The sequence below is a fragment of the Rissa tridactyla genome, chromosome 16, assembly GCF_028500815.1.
Source record: "Rissa tridactyla isolate bRisTri1 chromosome 16, bRisTri1.patW.cur.20221130, whole genome shotgun sequence".
In the NCBI taxonomy this organism is placed as follows: domain Eukaryota; kingdom Metazoa; phylum Chordata; class Aves; order Charadriiformes; family Laridae; genus Rissa; species Rissa tridactyla.
Window position 1 is genome coordinate 6,214,111 of NC_071481.1, and position 16,331 is coordinate 6,230,441.

Here is a 16,331-nt window from a genome sequence, read left to right on the forward strand (position 1 = left end):
ATTCATGTGTTTCCTTTTCAAGCACAGAATGAAGGGAGCAAAATTAGGACCTGAAGTAGATCATTGTTTCAGCTCATATGGCATGTTACCTCCACCAGAACTGAAGTTAAAAAAAAAAAAAAGAGAGAGAGAAAGTTTGCTGAATGATCCTGCCCAGTTTTGCAGTAGGAGTGCCAGGCTGTTCTTCTGCAGACTATATTTTCACACCTTGTAGCCATAACCGTATGGCAAAAGCCACCCATAATGGCCTTACCTGTAGTGAGATCGTAGCTTTAGTAAATGACAGAATTTTTACATTAGTGTATGTTTCATTCAAAAAAAGATAGGAGGAGTAGCAAGAGAACTCTAAAAGAGGAGGCTGGTAAACAGTGCCAAACGTACCAGAAATTGAGATAATCAGGATAATTTCTTATCAGTTGAAGTGAAGATGATGGTCTTGGGTTTGGGGGTTTGGATATCTTCCCCCATCTGATCTCTGGTTAATTTTTAAAAAGTGTGTTAAAAAGTTCTCCTTTCCCTTCCCTCCCTGGGAATTTGGTACTCTTGTTGGACTTCTTTCTTACAAATGTATGTTGTGTTCTTAACTCTAGTTGCCAAAACAATCCATAATAATGAGAACTGAGCCAAAGAAAATTGGGATCTTGAGCCATGTGGTCCGAAATACTATTAGTTAAATTCGGCAATGCTCTTTTCCCTCGCAAAACTAGCTGAAGTAGCCTGATGTATGAGAAAGATGCTGCTTTTAGTGAAGTATGCTGACGAGGAAGGATGAGCCAAATGCTTTAATGCCTATTGTGCATGCACTGTGGAAAGTCTAATAAACTTTGTTGTCAAAGCCAAGGTGACAGCGTCACGTGCAATGAGAAATTGACCTAGAAAATTATCCCACTGGGAGAGAAAGACTTAAAAGTGGATTTGTCAGTTAAATGGACTCTGACCACCATGCACACCAAAATATAACAGCCTTTGGGAAGAGGAAGTACTAAGTGTCCTTGCCATTAGTCACCCGACTGAATTCAGTAGGTGAAATTGGCAGCAAGTGAACTGGAGAGAGACATAAGTGGATGTACAACAACAGGGGACAATTTGAGACTGTATTTTGCACACCTGAGGGGAGCTGTCTCCCTTATCCATATGACACCATCTGAAGGTGAGTGCATGGTAGATGAAAGACGGTGACAATCGTTTTGTAAAATTGTAAGTCTAACACCTTGCATTTCACTAAAATCTATTATCCAGTTGTAGGCCCTCCAGAAGGCTGGTGTCATATGCATAAAGAAGGAAACAGAAATGATATTGCATACGGACACTGTAAAGTATTTTACTGTGTGAAATTGCATGAAGTTTGCTCAGTTAACTGATAAAGCTTTGTGCAAACAATGACTTGGGTTCAACCCCTAGGCATTAATCAAAGTTCACAGAAACTGTGTTCTGAAGTTCTCTCTTGTGTCTTTCTCTGCCCTTTTTTTCCCCCTCTTCTCTCCACTGCCTCCATGAAAGGCTTCTTGGGAACATTGCTTGTAAATACACCTGGGATTACTGGCACAAGCCTGTAACTTCCTGACAGTAAGATTTGAAGGCTGAAAGCTGTTTAAACTATAGAAGAATAGAAAAGAATGGAAGGATAGGAAAGAAAGTTGATGCAAAAGCTGAAGGCTCTCTCATCTCCTTGAGATTTGTAGACGACTGGGCGGAGACATTCAGCTGTGTGTGACTGCACGGAAATGCTGTCTGCTACAAATGGCTGAGCGTAGCAGGAAAGTGGGGCTGTGCTGTGCCGAGCGAGTGCCTACAATGGTGTGATAGTAATTTTGATTGAGAAAACAAACAAAGTTGTACCTGCTTGCACTCAGAATTAATTTGGTTGTCACTTTATGTTGTTTGAAAGAATGCACTTAAGATATAGTCAATATCTGAAGTGTGCTTGCGTTGCTCTTGCTACCAACGCTCTGAGGCTTGTTGAAATGTCTAAAGGCTGCTTTGCATTTTTGTCATTTATTTTTAATGCTCCCTGGTGAGGGGAAAAAAAAAGAAATGATACAGTGTTTATCATTTTAATAGCCTTGACGTATTTTTATTGCTAACTGATTGGAAGCAACAGTATTCAGATAATTGCACTTCCTGTTTCAGAGCCTGGTGATTTATGTCCCTCAGTAAAGTGTTAAAAGTGTTTTAAAATGATAGTTTCAGTAAGATGTAATGCAGCTCTGAGGCATTTGCTCCAAATGATTAGGTCTTTACCATTAAGGTGGCTGTATTCTGTTACAGGACTAATACAGAAAGGGTTAGGTTTTAGACATGTCATACTGATTTTGTAATGAGTGTTGTTTATAAATAAGTCATCTGTTTTGTTGCAATTTTACATCCATCAAATTGTAATGTTCTCTTCTGCTTCGCAATCCCAATCCCCCGCAGGAATGCAGTCATTTGGAGTGAAGTGCTCAACTTCCGAAAACGCTCGGGCTGTTCCCCGGTGCTGTAGTACAGTCCATCAGCTCATCAAATTATTATAACTTGATGACAGCGCCTGTAAAACTCCAATGGTTTTTTTCTGATGGCAATTACTCCCCTTTAAATACCAATGCGTAACTGTTCTTTCCTAGAGCATGATCTTTTCTTGCAAACGTTATTCTGTTACTTTCTCTCTGTTATCTCCATAGTGTTCACACTGCAGGCTCCCAAGATACAACCTACAGAGGACTGGAGGCGACACCAACATTTGTATGTGCTCCTTACGATGTGAATTCCTAGACGTACATAGTGAAATCTGAAACTTTCAATGGGGGTAAGGAAAAGGGAGACTGCAAAAAGAGTTCATTTTAAATAATTAAATATGTATATACACACACACGCACAAAATGACGTTAATTTTAAATGCTGCTCAACCTATTTTTGGCAGATCTTAAAACAGCTACATAAATGTTTTTAGCAGGAATTGTGCCGAAGGTAATGATTTAGGAATAAGTTAACTATGGAGAGGCATTTTGTTTGCATGCAAGTTTATATATTCGATAATGAACTGCTAGTTTATAATGTGTCGAGAAACGAGCTGTTAGTAGTGAGGTTCAGGACCTTACTTAGACTGAGGGCACTTGCCATTAGATATGTTAAAATGAGGGAAAAATGCTTTTCAGCAGCATCTGCTGCCAACTCATGTCATCCCAAATCGTTACTGACTGCAAGTTACTGACTGCTGTGACATGAGTTTGGCAGTTCACTTCCCAGCACGTAACTGACCATGTCCTGGGCCTCCAGAACTGGGACACTTGGTAATTTGGTCGATATTGCTGCTGCTCTCCCAGCAGAATTGCATCATGTCTAGTATATTCAAGAATAAGTGTGGGATTTGCATTCTCCATTGCCATCACCCCTTTCTGTGTGAAAACTGAGCATACGTCGTGGCTGGCAAAAAAAAACCAAAAAAAGACGACAAAAATGGCAGTTGGTCATATTTCAATGATGTTGGCTGCCCCATGTCCTTTAAAATTAGAAGCAAACCACAAATCTGTCTTGGCAGTGCAGAAATTAGGGACGAGACAGAGGATTCTTCAGGTTTTGGGACCCATATCACCACAGTATTATTTTTAGCGTGACCTTATTTGATAAGGCCAAGTTTACACAGTAAGGTGCAAACAGTCCTTCAGTAGCTTTGCCGCTGCCCTGGTTATAAGTTAGCGGGAGTTGAACAAATTCTCCTCTAAAATCTCTACGGCCTTTATAGCGTGGAAGTGTGCCCATGCTCACACATCCATCTGAGAGGCATGGGTTCTTGTGAGCTCTGTGGGCAAACAATCCCTGAGTCAGTGCTGGCTTCTCTCCTGCTGGCTCGGCGAGCTGGCGGGAGCTAATACCCAGGTTTATATGTCTGTCTAATGAGAGCTACATGTGTACGGTCCTGAGTCTCCATGCTTCACATAGCTATGAAATGAAACCTATGAAATTAAACCATTGGGAACCTTTGCCACATTCAGCAGAAGTTAAAAAAGCAGGAGGTATGATTAGTTTAATGTTGTGCTTTGAATCCAAGCAGCTGAGAAAAAGCATGGTCTGCAGTACTCTGCTCTCTCGCTAAGCCTTTAGCATCCACGCTGACTTAGCTTTCTATTGCTTGTGCTGACGAACTAAATAGACGAAAGCTCGATAACAGCTTTCAGTTATGGAGCAGTTGATACAAATTGCGATAGTCAATTTGTATATATGTGCCATCAACTGGATGAAGTAAAACATATCTTCATTCTCAAAGGAATAGGTTGAACCTGCGATTCTAGGGGTCAAATACCTGACAAAATGCAAAGAGCACCACTAAAGGTTAAGTATTAGTTGAACTGGATGCTCACTTGATGAGAGTTTATGGTCTGTATCTTAACTAAAGAGCCAGTTAAAGCAGGGGAGGATGAGATTTTACTCAAGCCAGAGAGTTACATTTCTGTTGCTGGAGTGATAAAGACAATTATCTGGATGGAATATGGTGTTACACACTGCAATTTGGTATGAGATTAAACCTCATATCTTGACTTTGATCATGCCCTGATTTCTTGGTGTAGTTTGTGTTCCTTAAGTCCAGTGGCTGGTGTCACAAGCCAAGTACTGATCTTTCTGTAGATGTTTTTAAGATCATTTTAAGTATTATTTCCATGACACTAACTTCATCAGACTCTTCTGAATTTTGTAGTGGAGGGTTTGGGGTTTTTTTGGGTGTAGTATTTTGTGTTTTGGTTTTTTTCTTGTTGTTTTTAATACATTCTGGGTCATCATCTTTTAGATCCCCAAGCAAGATGAATCAGAAGAATAGCTCTGGCTTTTCTATTGAGTTTGCACAGGCTAATCTGAATCTTGAAGAGTTTGGAGTGTCCTATGTGCAGATTTCCATAATGTGAGCACAGAGGTAGAGCTTCCCAAACTGTGGGACAGCTCCTCCTACCAGTAGAAGGCCAAGCAGAGGAGGATCTGGGATGCTGAACATCCCGTGCTCGCCTAAGCACTGGCGGTCTGAGTGCTTGATGTTGTATTGCCTGTGTGACATGTATGGCTTTTTGAGGCAGCGCAGTGAAGCTTTAGCAGGCTGTTTGGTCGTGTATGTGAGGGCGTTTTCTTGTCTCTGAGGCAATAAAGATCGCCTGACTGCAAACCTGCCATGCTCACTCCGCTCAGGGCTGTCCCTGCTCTGCAATCTGTCCCTGAGCAAAGCAAGCCTTGAGAATTAACTGGAATGAGTGTTCTGGAAGTGGTCTTCAGCCAAAAGCGGCCGAGTCACCTGCAAGGCTGGGGAGTGATATCTTGGGAGGCTGCGAAGAACACGAGCAGGGGTTGTGGTAACTTGCCCCAGGCTGTGAAAGCACCTTTGTGCCTGTCCCTTTATCTGTGAGGGTGGTTTAGCTGTGTGGATCTAGCCTGCCTTCCCTTGGCCTGAGCTTGCCTGGAGCCTTCCCTTAGCTCTTAAACTGGAGAGGGACTTTTTACAAGGGCATGTAGTGATAGGACAAGGGGTAATGTCTTGAAACTGGAAGATGGTAGATTTAGATTAGATATCAGTAAGAAATTTTTCACTCTGAGGGTGGTGAGCCCCTGGCCCAGGTTGCCCAGAGAAGCTGTGGCTGCCCCATCCCTGGAAGTGTTCAAGGCCAGGTTGGACGGGGCTTGGAGCAACCTGGGCTGGTGGGAGGTGTCCCTGCCCAGGGCAGGGGGTTGGAACTAGATGGTCTTTAAGGTCCACCATTCCAGCCTAAACCATTCTATGATTCTCTTGTGGGAACTACCAGCAGCTACAGAGAGTGGGGCGGGGGGGGTGGCTGTGAAGCCCAGCTAGCCCTAGGTGTCGTAGGCAGCTCTGGTTTGGGGCACACTTCAGTTTCTCTGTAGGTTTGCTCTGTGTCTGCCTGGGTGTTTGTAATGGCTTGTCCCACTGCAGTAAAGAAAGGTAGCCCGCTGGCTTCAGGCAGCTGGAAAGCAGGTCCTAAATCCATCCAGACAAAACTGTTTTTAGATTGAGTACTTGCAGTATATTTTCTTTTTTTCGCCCCCAGAGGAAACAGCAGCAGAATTTAAACCACCATTTTCCTTGCGTTTAGCTGTGCTTTCTGGACAATCTCTTGTGTCTGCACTTGTATTTTGTAGGGTGAGGAAGTGTGCTGAGAGAGCAGGAAAAACATAATTGGTGAATACTCTTCTCTAACATGTTGCTGACAGGCGGCATCAAGAAAATTACTGCTGGGTGATGTCACTCTTCTTCCAAATGCACTGCTTCATTTGGACTTTTGCTTTTGAATCGGTCTCCAGTTGGGTGGTGTCTTTGTGTGGGCCTGGCTTTATGAAACACAGATAGTCCTGGGCAAAATGGCTCAGGGCTTTTTTCCCAATCCCGGGAAAGCACGTCTTGCTGACTGGAAACCCTTTTCAAATGTATTTACTTTGGCAATCCTGAATCTGAAAGGCTTGCTGTTTTGCACTTGGACTTCCTTTATGTTTTACATCATTAGGAAGACAGGTTTCATCAAAATAAGAGGGTGATGTTTTCTTAAACTCCCTGGGAAGTTCAGTCAGCCCAATGCTGATGATGGTTTTATGCTCCTGGTAGAATCTAAGTCTGACTCACAGAAAGCAATGGTGTAATTCTTTGTCTAGGTTTAACATTCTCAAGCTTGAAGACGGGAAGTGAAAAAGAGGTGAAAAAAGAATAAGAAGACTTAATGTAGAAGTATTTCTGTTGCAAATATATGACTGTGGGACAGCTTATTTTTCATTTTCACTGCCTAATCTCTTTTTGGTAAGGCAGAAAATAGCTGAATGCCCTAGCACCAGGAGTCATAACAGTCAATCCTTTAGATATCAATATTCTAGTGCTTCAAATTAGGTGATGGGGAGATGGTTAGTTACGTGTAATTGATTTAATGCTAATTACAAAAGAAAGGGAAAATATAATCCCTGACACCTGATTTAGATGTCCTGGATTTAGCCTGTAGCCAGTGAGTGCTGTGCTAATGTTGCTGGAAGGCTCTGTTATATGCTCTTTTGACTCGGGCACTTAGTTGCCAGTGTTGAAATCTTTACCTTGCCTTTCTCCGTCTCTGGAGTTTGTGTTGAAGATGCTGTTAATGGTTCTGCCAGCCCTGCAAGCAGTTGTGAATATGGTATGGAAAAGAGCAGCGGGCCAGTGCAGCATGAGTGTTGGATACCTCTGCAGGTATCGAGTCTGAGAATCCCAGACAGGGTCCAGATTCCCGCACTGTGAAAATGAGAATTGTGAATAACTTGCTGGCTTCTGTCTTAGTGGTCTCAGCCATGGTCAAAGATCAGGTAGGCTACCAAGTGGGATGGATTTTACCGCCTGTAAGGCCCAAATTTTTGTGCTAGCAAAGCAGTAGGCTCTGTTCGTATTGTTGCTGCTGTGTTCTCAGAAGCACTTCCATTCTTTACATACTGTCAGTCATTCTGGCAGCTTTTAGCAGCTGTAAGTGAGCATCCGTTGTTAATTACTTTTTCATCAATTTCCGAGGAGGATGGCAAAGATCCTAACTAAGCTAATTGCATGATAGATTAGGGTACGCTCTGAACCACACAGAGTATTTCACGGCTGAAAACCTTTGGAGCATTAGCTTTTCTCCTCCTTTTTATTTAAAAATAATTAATTAATAAATAAATAAATTCAATACAATCTAAAAGAAGCACTGTTTAAAAAAAATAAAATTAACTACCCAGAGAAACCAAGAAATTCCAAATGGAAGCTGATGCTCCAGTCTACTAAGTGTACTGTCGTAGTTCTGCTTTCATAATGTGGGAGACATTTTAATTGTTACAGCTTGAGAGGCATCAGCTTAAATCTGCTCTCCACGATACTTTTTCTTTTTTTGTGTATATATGTATATCAGTTAAGTTTTATCATTTTAACAGACCATTGGAGCATGGGGTAAGAATTTAGGCTGGGCAAGAAGCATGGAAATAGAGAACTACATCAGGCATTCTGTGCTCAGATAGCATTGGTGCAAGCTTGCAGCAGCAGCTTTCATGAGCTGGTGAATTTGAAGAGTGTTTACATGCCTGTTGATATGAATATTGTCTTGAAGCTATTGTTTGTGTTGCAATTGGTGCCTTCAGGTCAGGGTTGGGAAATGTAGCCTGCAAGCTTCACCCCCTTTCTCTATTACTCCTTCCATTGTGCTTCCACGTTAGAGTTATTGTGTTATCCTCAGAACAATATCCAGAATGAATGAGAGCATTTTGCTTTTCTGTATGGATTCATGGTGACTGCAATGCAAGAATCTTTCCTCAGGTGTTCCTTATTGACCTTGAACAAGTTGCTTGAGAACAAAAAGGCAGCATTATTTTCAGACTCACTGGAGAACACATGAAGGGCTGGGAAGTGCTCAGACTACAGAAGTGTGTGACGTGGTATCTAGGCTTTCTAGCTATATGGTGTTAGAAAGTGCAATGCAAACACAGGATTTAAGCACCACTTGAAAACACAGGGAGTGAGAAGTAAATGGGAAGAGCTCCAGACTTTAGATGCCTAAGAGTGTCATCTCACCACAGCGCTCTCTGTGCACCCTTGTCCCTGCCCTCCTTGACATACCTGAGTCCTGTTTTACCTGCAAAGGAATGCTGAAGTACTGGTGAAGAAAGAGTGTGAACAGGAAGATCTGTTAACAAGAGCGACTTATCCTGAAGCTTGCTAAATCCAGTGCTAGGCCAACAATAGAAGTCAGGGGAGTGAGAGAGAAAAACAATAGTTAAAATATTGCTCCACAGGGAGCCAGGTCACAAAGCAAACACTTGAGGGAGGCGGCTTTTTCTTGGGGAGTTGTGGTTGCTTATTACTCTATGGAGGACTGCTGTACTCTGTAGCAGAGATTCCTGTTGGGAGAACGGACTCTGGTGCTGAGCTGAAAAATGGGCAGGAGGTCTGGAAGATGATAGGTAACATGCATATCGTACATCAGGCTCCTAGACCATGAGTTGCAGCTTTAAATCAGTACTTAACATATAACTGTTTTGAGATATAAAGCAGATTTTTACTCTCCCATGTACTCAGTGTGATTGCTTGACTTTCTGACTCTGTCTAAAAGGCAAAAAGCCCTACCCCTCACTTAAGAGGTGCTCCAGCCCAAATTCTCAGTAGATCTGACGTGAGTAGCTCTATGATGAGGGGACTGGGTGGCTTAGCGGAAGAGATTTGACATGCTAGTTTTATTATGGTATGCATTCAACTCTCTATGGACTTCCAAAATGAGAAGGATCATTGAAGCTTCTTTATGATATTGCTCTTTGTAGATTATTCTGTTGCATTTGAAGCATTGCCTGCACTTGTTGTTCAAAGTTAGAACAAAGCTGTTTTGTTGCTCTTGGTGTTTAAAATGCCCATCTCTATAAATTAACTGCAACTATACCAGCAACGCTTAAGATCTCTCTTACATCACAGCAAACAAGTGCTAATTAGTTTTTTAAGGTTTACTTAGCCAGGCTGCTAAACAGCATCTCCAATTGCATCAGATGGGACCCACCATCAGACCCAAGGGTGGGGGATTAGGGACAGACTCAGTCTTAGGTGCAGTGTGGTTTGGCGTATTTAAAGTACGGCATGTATAGAGAGGATTTCTCTAGCTGTCCATTGGATTTATGTAACTGAACTAAGACTTGGCCTGTAACAGCAGAAATGCCCTTGTGAGTGCATTGATTTTACTGGGGCTAGACAAGCTCAAGGACAGAAGAGGATTTGTCCTTTATGTCTGTCTTTCTGGGCAAAGATTCTAGCTACTGGTATCTGGTTGATAACCTGGTACCTCTGCTAATCTTCCAAGTATTTGGCAAGGAAAACTGAAGAGTCTGAGAAGCTCTGTGAGACTGGTACCATATGTGCACGTAATGAATGTGGAACACCCGGTCTCACCATAGAAAATTATGAAATTGGATTATGTTTATTGTCTGGGTACAGCCTGGGAGTCTTATATGCGTCTTCCTGAAATAAATGCATGTGAAGAAAGATCATTTCAGTGGAGAATCTGTGACATTCCCTAATAATATAATATATATTCCCTAATAATATTCCCTAATAATTCCATCCCTAATAATACCAATAGCAGGGTCTTTCTGAAAATGTGTAATCTTCGGTGGACTTTTTATGTGGGAGTCTTATGCCCTGTTCTTCTACGCCAGAACCCTGTCAGTTGTCTTTGGCTTTCCAAATTGCATGTGGGCAAGTCGCGCTGCTCACCAGCTTTCTGTATTACACAGGGACCTCTCGTCTGTCACTGCGCTCTGGGTTTATGACCCCCCCCCAAAGGCCAGGTGAGCTGAGATTGATGCTGGCTTTTCAGCTTTGCCACTAACAAGGAACTCTTTCACCTACCGTGCATTTTTCACCCTACCCCTTTCTTGTACAAGGCGGTTCCCGCTGCCTCAGGCACTATCTGTGAGGCCTGTCTGATTATTCTTGCTTTTACCAGCATCCCAGTAAATATTGTTTGAAGACAAGGTATATATTACTGAGGTGCCATTTTACAGCACACCACGCAGCTCTTTATTGCTGGCTGACACAAAGTCCAGGACCATGACCTTTGGAAAGCTCTCACTCTCCCCTAAGGAATTTCACCAGTAAATCGCTGACTTTTCTTGACAACTATTGCAGTTAAGCAGTGGGGAACAAGCCCCCTGCCTAATTTTTTTTTATAGCGTTCTATCCAGTGAAGTATCAGGCATCTGGTGGTGGCTATCATTTGGTCTGTGTGTCCCAAAAGTTAGATTCTATTTAAAATCTTGATACTGGAAGCTTCCGTTTCCTTCAAAACTGATTTGGAGCAACTGTCAAACTGTTTTAAGTTCGATTTATGAAAATCATGATTTGTGCCAGCTATAAAATCCCCTCTATGCCTTACATACTTTCCATGCGCTATCTATGCTTTGCTAGAAATGCACCTTCTAAAGACCAAGGAGGTGAATGAAAATTTTCCTTCTCCAGAACAAAACTTAATTTCAAGAGTCCTCATGCAAGAGCAAATTGAAAAAAACCATAACAATGCTTGCTGGAAGGGCAGTTTCTGCCCCTTCTGGAGGTAAGACTCTTCTCTGCTGTCATAGTATCTAACCAAATATACCTCAAAGCAAATGCTAGTCCCACTCACAAGCGCTCTCACTCATGACTTGTTTCTAAGAATGCTCCTCTTGTTAAAAGAGCTAAATCAGTCTGAAAACAAGTTTTGCAGCTAAATCACAGGGAAGAGATGGCTGGAGATACTTGTTCTTGTTTACATTTTAAACACTTTGTAACTGCGTCAGTTCTTGAATGAATTTTCTTTAACAATGATGGCTTGAAGAGATAAGTGCATTCTTTATAACCCCTGGCTTATACAAGTAAACAAAAAGCTGGTTATGACCAGCATGGAAACAGGACCTGTCCTGTTGCAGCAAAATCACGTTCCAGCCAGATCTGCAGTTCTTGGGCTCTAAGAACAATTTGCCTAAAAGAGTGAGTGGGTAGACTGAGGCAGTATGTGTGTTCCTTTGTTCGTGCCTATCTGAGGAGCAAGGGTTCTGATAAGCTTCTAGTGCTAATGGTGTTTACCGTAACTAAAAGGAAAGGATCTTTTATTATGTTCACGTTACATGAAAACTATAGGACGGCTGTGATGCTGAGCGCATAAAAGCTGCGATGTGTGCAAGAAACTGATTCTAGTGATTGTCCTTTGTACCACTTTGTATTTTTATTTGTGTATAGATCTTTGCTGTCTCTTTCTTTTAAAGTAAAGGCTGTAGGCCGATACCGATAGCTGATTCTGCCCCTAATACCTATTGTAGTACAAACCTGCATTTCTGTGGAAGGCAGGTGATGGCCCACGCAAACAGGCTGTCGGGTATTGAGGACTTCATGCGGCATGTTTTTTCCTTAGGCTGCTGGTGCCCTTCCTCAGGCTGTGGAAGAGAGCTAATTCCCATTTTTACAGAGCAGGAGACTTTTTGTCCGCGCAAGCCCGCTGGCTTAGACCCCATCCGTTTTGATTTCCAGTGTCTGTTCAGCAGAGGATGGATTGTGTGCTGAAGCACTCTGCTGAGCCCTCACCCCTCGGGGCTCGGTCCTGCTCCCCTTTAGAGTTCAGAGGGAGTCAGGAGGGCTCCAGAGTGTTACTTCCACCAGCTCGGCAGCGTTTCCTCCCGGAGCTCATACATTTTGCATCTGTGGAGTGGGAGGTGGGGCGTATTATAGAGGAGAGGTTGCTCTTTATTTGATGTTCCCATGGCTGTTGCTCCACCCCTTCCCCATTGTTCTGCCAGCACATAACAGGGCTTCTTTCTGGTTCTGTGTTGGAGGCCTCCGCTTTTCCTGGGAGGTGCGGAGTCCTGCCGTCATATTTATATGCAGGAAGAAAGGCAAGCCTGTTCAGTCGGACAAAGCTGGCGTTGTGCTACATACTCCAATAGAGGCTTGTCAAAGGCTTCGTGCTCTAAACATCCCCTGGGCAGTGCTTGCTCAAAAACCCCAGGCAGCTGAACAGAGTGAGTGCCACTTGCGTGAGGATTCTTTGTCTCCAGGGGAAGGAGAAGGCAGTCTCTAATCAGAGTTTAATGCACTCTACTACCTGCTGGAGTTGGTGTCTAGTGTTTCTAAAGTGTTCTGTAAGAGCTCTGAAGCAGAGAGGAGGATGTGATAGGAAGCAATTGTACAGAAGCAACAAAAGCGATAAAGGAATGCTGCCCCTGCTCCCAGCTGATAGAGGCTCTGGACAAAAACAGGCGGGGGGGCCTTAAAGCCTGTTCACGCTGAAGTTGTAAGAGATTTTCTCCATTTCCCTGAGCTTCTTGCCTGTGCGATTGCCCAAACTATCTTGATTTAAAAATATCTCCTTGGTAAACTTCTGGGGATGTAGAACTGTCTGGTAATTGGCATAGATCAGCTATCAGAGGTTTGTCCTCTCAAAGAACAGCTAGTTCTTTGAGAACTAGCTTCTTCACCAGTTCTCATCCATTAGTGCAAACCGTACGGTCTTAATATATCCTGCTAGCATGCTATGGAGGAACAAATACCATTTTCTTAGCAGAGGCTACTTGGAAGGAAGCAATGCAGTACAGCACTTTTCCTTGGATGCTTATTTGTGTTTATTTGCATCGTAACGGTTGTTGGATGTGCAAAACTTTGGTAGAAGCTTTTTCTGAAAGCTCAGGTTCCCGTGTTTCTACAAGGTTGTTTTTCCTCCTTTTCAACCAATAGTAAATCTGGTCAGCTACACCAAAAACTTCCAGTATTGTTTTGGTTAGGTTTTGGTGGGGATTTAACAAAGCTTAGCCTATTTCTGATGGCAGTAAAAGTTTTTGTGCCCGAGTTAGTTGAGAAAGCACGGGGGTATCTTATCATCACCATTGAGTAAAATGGGGATCCTATGCATCATGTTCTGGACCACTCTTCCTTAAAAAACTGCTCCTTGTCAAAACTTTGCCATGCTCGGAAGAGATGACTCATTCTGCAGCGCCTTCCTGGGATAGTAAGTGGTATATGGGTGACACCTTGTGGTACATGGCATAATCTCAAAAATTCCACCTCGTCTTGCACATCTGCAGAATGGATGCTGAACTGGTCCACCGCTCTCCGCTCTGTGATGAAGTGTGCGCACACCAGCCTGATGTATTTGTTGCCAAAATTTCATTGCTTGTTTGCTCCCTTAAAGCCAAAGTAGAAGCAGCTGATGGAGTTTTGCCAGTGCAGAAGTTGTTTAAAAAAAAAGAGAATCACATCTTTGGCTTTGGAATGTGCCGGGTGCCACTCCAGAGCTGGTTTTTTGCATGTTGTAGCACCTCACAGCAGTGAAATGGCACGACACAAAGTATTAAACATTAAAAAGAATCCAGTCTTTCTGAGCAGCAGTCTCTGGATTACATTTTCATAGCAGATCAAGAATCAGTTCAGCAGAAGTATTTGACATTTTAATTGGCTTGGTTCTGAATAATTTTGAATATGTGCACCACAGATATAAAAGAATGGTGGTTGCTTTATTTTTCATTAGAGATTATTTCCTCATTCTGCAATGCAATTTCAGTAAGAAAATTTATTTCTGATTAAGAGAGAGGGTGGTAAATAGAATCTTATTATCTGTTCTCATGATAGGAGAAGGGCTTTATGTTGAATGAGGAAAGAAAAAGCCCTAACGTTGCATTTAATTTTAGTTTGCAACCTGTCAGAAGTCCTCTACTTCATGAGAAATTCTCAATTGGAAAATATAACAAAGAGAGCAAGTGGGGAGGTAATATTTGAAAATCTAATTCAAAGCATATGCTGCCCTCAGATAACACAGCAAGAGCTAATCTGGTTCTACAGGTAAATATTCTTTCAAGAGATTCAGAGCTGAACAGTGATTAAGATGAACCGAGCGTGTAATTTCATGAATTATCCACATTCCCACTTCAGATTCAGCAGGGAGAGTGCTTCATCTAGTTCCAAAAGGGAGACAAATGTCTGAACTGCTCTCTGATGGAACCTTCATTATCTCCAGTGTTCACTTTTGAAACAAATTTTAATTCTCAATAACACTGTTGGCTTGAAGGCTTCTGAATTTTGGCAGAGCCCTGAAACTACAGTTGATAACAGTGTAAGCGTACCCCAGGTGAATATGGTTTTTAGTTTATGAGTCTGTGTCCTCCTGTGTGAGTATCTGCCCCAGGAGGAGTGAAGGTCAGTTAAACGCAGTGAATATAAGTTACTGAAGAGTTGCTAGAACCGATTTTTTTTATTCAGCAGAGAATAGGGATGTAAGCAAATCAATATATGTGATGTGAAATGCATCAAATTAAACTTTAAAAAATAAGTGCATTTGGAAGGAAAAAAATCTTAGTGTGCTTTTCTGTGGAAAGCGGGATTTTTCTAAACAAAAGGTGAGTAGATTTGAGTCTTCTGACACTGCACCGCTGCAGAGATGTGCGAGATGGGGTGATGGACCTTGTTAATTGAGATGTGGGTAATCAACAGTCACTGTACTTCTTTTGCCCAGTTAGTGGAACAGCCTAGGCAGTCTAGAGCATGAATGTTCCATCCGAAGGGAGCCAGTGCCCTCAAACACAGGACAGCTGGCAGTGTTGCCAATCCCAAATGCCTACATCCACGCCGATGGCTGCTGCATATTCAGCACCAAAATGAAGCAGGAACCTTCCGAGAACGGTTTAGGATCCAGCTTGTGTGTGTCTGATATGAATTGAGCACTCCAGCCCTACATGCTGAGATCCTAGGACACCCGAAACTGTGATATAAATGGAAGGGGTGCCCTTTTCTTCTGTGGTGGTTGTTTCAGGCTGGAGGAGGCTTTGTGATGTTTGAGCCTAGAAGACTTGGTACTCTTGATACGCCGGTGGTAGGCTTTAGCGATGGCCTGTTTTACTGTTCTGCGGTCCTAGCCACAGCACTCTGCTATTGCCTTACCTTTTATTCTGACCTTATTCTTTCAAGAATGTAACCCCTATACAAGCATCATCCGTAGCGAGAGGCAGCCCGCTGAACTAGCGGTGCTCTAAACTTAGAAGATATTATGAGAGCCTTTGGCAAAAGGTTAGCCAGGTGCTTGCTATTCAGGAGTTGACTACCGTGAAGGAAAAACATAAAACCAGTAATCTACATATTGTAGCTCTTCCTTGGTGCTGCTGTTCTTTAAAATTAGTTCTCTGTATACAGGAGTTGTGGTAATTACACTTTTATAAGGGAGTAAATGTTTAATATCACTGTTTAATAGTGCATGTTAGGCTGATAAAACCCACTTTAAGAGCCTGAGGGTCCCTGCTGCTGCTTCATTTCTTTTTAGCATTTTTGCTAAAATGCTTTTAGCATTGATGAACCTAGAGGGGATCCTGCTGCAGCTTGGACAGTGGATTTTGCCATGGTATCTCCATGTATTTAGCGCATGTGCCACAGGGCTGATTGGGGGCGGGAGAATCTTGCTGGGAAAGTCACTTAAAACTTTATCTGTGGACCTTTCCCCTGATGGTGAATCCATGCTGTTTTCCTCTTTGTGTACTACCCTGTTGGTGGGAATTTTACAGAATATGAAACAGTTCGTGTATGTGGACTCTCACAATTAATAATCTAAATGATTAAGTGAAGATGGAAGAATAAGGGCACCCCTCTACTGCACAGGAATTTATGCAGAGCGGGAAGCAGATATTTGTTGGTCTGCCTCGAAACCAAGACCAAGTAGTCTGTTGTGGAGCTGGTCTTGTCCTGAATTTGGCAGCTGATTGATTTTTGTTAGAAGGTGAATGCAGCTGCAGCTTGAAAGCAAAGACACAGAGCAGATAAGAAAGTCTTTGACCTACAGACCTGATCCACCGTTGTCAGGATTGAGGCTTGGGGATGGTTCAACAAAGTGTGG